The sequence below is a fragment of the Sycon ciliatum genome, chromosome 2 (assembly GCF_964019385.1).
Source record: "Sycon ciliatum chromosome 2, ocSycCili1.1, whole genome shotgun sequence".
Classification (NCBI taxonomy): Eukaryota; Metazoa; Porifera; class Calcarea; order Leucosolenida; family Sycettidae; genus Sycon; species Sycon ciliatum.
Genome location: NC_088644.1, coordinates 9,514,245 through 9,518,997, shown reverse-complemented (window position 1 = coordinate 9,518,997; position 4,753 = coordinate 9,514,245). Strand labels below are relative to the sequence as shown.

At 45.5% G+C, this 4,753-nt stretch overlaps 1 long non-coding RNA gene across 1 annotated transcript; it reads right to left on the bottom strand.

Annotated features, from left to right (window-relative positions):
• Window positions 1-857: 857 nt before the first annotated feature.
• Window positions 858-2,645, bottom strand: LOC135810722 (uncharacterized). The gene is made up of 2 exons (XR_010552345.1): window positions 2,138-2,645; window positions 858-1,778 (listed from the first exon to the last, which is right to left on the bottom strand). It is a non-coding gene; the product is annotated as an uncharacterized LOC135810722 (long non-coding RNA).
• Between the last annotated feature and the right edge of the window lie 2,108 nt (window positions 2,646-4,753).

Below are 4,753 nucleotides of genomic sequence, written 5' to 3'. Positions count from 1 at the left end.
TCTCATGCCAATGCCGCTCACAACACGAGGACAGCTTCAACCCTGCCTATTCACCGCCACTGGAACCAGTAACAAATCACTGGCAATGCCAGGTATGTCTGCTATATCCCGCTGTGGAGGAATTCACCCTGGAGCAGGTGCATCATCACCACTCATGCAGGACAACTGAAAATGCCAACACTAGGCAACATATGTCAGTTTGTAACATAATCTTTTCACTTTGTTCTACATCGGCAACGTATATTATACATGTGTTCGCATGAACAGTTCTAGAGGAGGTCGCCATTTTACGGAAGTCCTTTTCTGTTCGGGTATACCCGGGGACAAGTGGAACAGTTGAAATTTGGCAAATTGCGATCTGGTGTTGAAAGCAAAAAGCACAGCAAGTACTGCATTCTGCAGGGACCTGACATACCATGTGCATGTTGACCCCGGCATTGTGCATAACAGTCATCCTGGGGCAATCGGAACAGCACACAGGAAACGAATGCCTCCGCATACCAGTACCTCTTCCCGATCATCCGTGTCCGGTGTGCGGGCATACCTTTCGACTAATCAGTAATGTTTCCACGCATCACAGGAAATACAATGGAATCAGAAACACTCCACGTATGCTGCCTTCACTCAGGAACCACACCGTGGCTCTGAGGATTGGAACAATCATAATTACCGGTATAGAAACACTAACTAAGTAACGTCTTCAACCAAATATCCCCCGTAAGTGTAGTATACATGTAGGAACGTGACGATGCAAAACTGGAGTCCTTCCGGCGAGGACCTGTTACTGGCTAGTACGCTGCACTATTGCCCCAAAGGTCAAATTAATTCACACAACACCATAAGAACACTTGAGTGGATTACTGTGACCCTGCTGGCAGGGAATAGATTAATATTGATTGTCTTGTCGTTGTGAAATAGTTCATTTCAAAGATCTTAGAAACATTTCAAAGAAATGCAAAATTGATTAAAGTTAATTATCGGTGAAACGTTCCAGCTCTGATCGTAAATTTCATCTCAAATGTTGACAAAACGACATGCGAAGTAAATAAATTTTATCAGCAAACTTAAACTCAACGTTGACCACACGGCGTTCACAATAGAGGACTGAAGGGAATATGACATGCCATGATGCTCGAAATGATAGTTATCTTGAATCCGTGCTTTGCGCATTGTTTATGACAGAGAAATGTTTAGCACCAGGTGTGGGGTTGCCTAGCTAACCAGCATTGGAAGTGAACTTCCGATGACATATTGCTTGTGGAAATGGCGTTTCGCTTCAGACCATGACAGCTGGATACGCGATTGAGGCGGGACGTGCTGACTGATGAGCGACGTTTTGGCGGTACAGGGGTCTCACAGAGACTTGAAGTGTCGATTCGGTGGATGTTAGGATTGCTACGATGCATGGATAAAGTGCGAGAAGAACGTGGGGTTAACCCACTGGACGGAGTCGGCGTCCTAAAGTTGATTGGCGACGCGGCAAACACCTCTCTGATTTGCTGTGCCCTGACTGACTGTGCGAGATTGGTCGGTGTCTGCATCTCGTCCCTGCTACGAGTGTAGGCGATGTCTGGGCTGGACATGTCCGTCCAAATTGCACTGTCAGGTGAGGAAGGTCTACTGTCATCATCTGTCGTACTTGCTCTGGTTATTGCCGATGCTGTACGCTGGTGGTAATGAGGATGTCCAGACATTGTTGATGAACGTGCTCTGATTTCGAACAGCTGATTTGGTGCGTTCCTCTGCTTCTGCATAGGCAGGGTGGAACAGGTTGATTTCTGCACAGGAAGAACAGTTAACACGGAGAAGATCAATTAATTGAAGAACTTCCTCTAATTGCGTGCCACAGCCAATACCTAAACGGTCCCATCAAGACAGTTAGTTCATTGGACAATGACTAGGGGTTACTAAACACTCCAGCAGACGAATACTCCACTCAACTGATCGCAAATTTGTGCAATTAGCATTGCCCCCCAATCTCGACGATTATTCACCTAATTTGCACCTGGTACTTAGCTTTCGGGGTTTGAAATGTGGGTTTCAAGAAAGCCTATAAGCCGTGTATTTGCTGTTCGTTCTTTTTCTAGAAAAAAATGTCGAGGTTGCAATAGCTTAGCAACTAGATCCTGGAACTTACCGATACTTGTGCTGATGTGAAAGCAGAGTTGAAGGGTAAAACGCAGGATTGCGCGTCACTTGCGGGTATAATGACAGGGTGACTGATTTGGCGCTTGAATTCTCCTGCCTTCACCTTTGCTGCGGAGCTGTTCCTTCGCGATGTCAGAACCATTGTCTCAGCAGCTGGGGGCGCTAGCCACGAAATATTCGGGATGCAATATAAAATCTGAGAACTGCCTTCCAGATTGTTCATCGACGAATGTGAGGTCTCTGATGAAGTTCAAACGGTTATATTTGCAGACGGATGCGAGAGCTACAGTTTGTCGAATGTGCGGCTTTGCTTCCAGCCCCAAGCTACCCGAGCATTTGAGAGTAAAGTAACCTCTGCGGGGGCACTTGTCGCTCGCTTCAATTACTCTGAGTGGATAAGAATGCACTCCGGACAAGCTGCATCAATGAGTCATGTACCTGCTCTATGCCCTGCACTCGAGACCGTACAGTGAGTGAGTGCTATGGGCCGCATTAAAGCCTGGCGACAAAGCGGCGACCATTATGTACCTGCTCTATGCCCTGCACTCGAGACCGTACAGTGAGTGAGTGCTATGGGCCGCATTAAAGCCTGGCGACAAAGCGGCGACCATTATTCATCTTCGTTTTTCCGAGATCCTGTGCCACGGGAGATCCACTGCGCGGGAACACTGCACAGCCGCCTGAAGGAGACATGTCGGCTTTGCCTTTGCTGTGTGTTCAAGAGCCTAGAAGTCTACATGACTGGTGTGCAGGTCTACAGCACGGCAAACAAAACAAACATCTGCCTTTGAGCTGCCAAGACATGCTGTGCACAATCCAGGGAAGCACTTCAACCGGACAACTGCATACACTGTCATGTTGTAGAGTGTCGTCCACATGCATTACGGATCCCAAAGTAGATAATTCATGACACTTTAGTACTTATTGTGCATGCCAGCCATGTAATGACTATGTAGCATTTTACTGTTCTGTTTGCCTTATTTATCACAATGATGAGGCTGGGCTGGTCCACCCAGTGCATTCCACCAGGAACGACCGGATAATTTTTTTATGGTGATAAGATACATGTATGACAAGGAAAAGATTTGAAAACTGAATCATGTCTCCACGCATTCAGTCGCACGAGGCATCAGGCGCAAGCCTGCGTCCAGCAATGCATACAATATTTATGTGGCTGTTGTGAAGCGTGTCTTGGCCTGGACTGCAGGCTGGATCAGGTGCTGAAAATGCAGATTTTCTCATTATCGAGAGGCAACTGGTTCATATTGACGTCATAATCTTTGGTCTCTTGCAAGGGGTCACTCATGATTGATTGCTTCAGCGCCAGAACATTAAACATGTGTGACTACCTTGACGTACATAATTTATTTTACTTTCGACAAAAGGCAAAGAACGAGGCGAAATCCGACTTTGCACTCTCCGGTTCCTCTTTTCCATGATTTGTTTTAGGAGAAAAAGCATTGTGCATGGTGCATAGGCTGCAATGCGTAGATTATGATGTTCGACGAGAAACATACATGTAAATTTACATGTACAACACTTGTACAATGTACAATTATAATTATGAAGTAGAGTCCGTTCACAGCACCATTCGTAACGTGGGCTTGGAACTCAATCAGGTCATTCTTAGCGTGCTTGTTTCCCATTCCAACTGCATTCAACCTGAAGACGCGTTGTAAAGATAAGAAAAGAAAACGTGCAGCACGACCTGGCAATCAATACAAGGTGGGACTAATGCACATTTCAAACATGCTGGACCAATATAATTATGTACATGTAACTTTGTAAGTAAATAATTCGATCACCACGCGTCGGAGAATGGTTAAACGGTAACAGTGTTACTAAAGTCTCGCCTTTGCACTGAGCTAATCACATCATACTAGATCTACGAACCGGGTCCATTGTGACCGGAACGGCGTGTGAAGTGCAAAATGTGTCTACCGGCCACCTCCTGATCACTAACCCGATCACCCGGTTCGAGGTGGCAAGATGGAGGAGAAGACTAGCATTTGCTCTTAGCCATGTATCATCCTCGCGGTAGGGTGTCCTCACAGAAGTGTTCTATTAATTTTGATGCTAATATTATTAACTTGAGTAAAGACACGAGCGACAGAGAAATGGATTGGACCAGAGGACATAGCTTTCTGCAATTGGAGTAAATACATAGTTGTATCGATCGTCTAGCACAATTCTCTCTGCTTGATGGAATAGTCAGCGCGTGTCTGATATTATCATTATAATTATACGCATTCCCGCGTTGAAGTGTAGCAGCAGTATTCTGCGTCCAAAGCTTCGCTTATGCAGAATGGCTTGGGTGAGAGGAGAGGGGAGAGAAAGCAACAAGGCAACCAACATCTATGAAATAGGTCACAATTACATGAAGAGAACCAACCTACATATGCATGATTGCACAAGAATGGAGACGACAAATGGCTATAATCATTGTGCCACAAAACCGGTACACAGGAGATCTGTCGACAATGTAGAGAAACATAAAACTCAGTCACTCAATACAGGTTCCACTAAAATAATAATTACAAGAGAACAACTCTACAACTTTAGAATTGCCGACTTTTGACGGGACAGGCCGAATAAAATGCTGAGG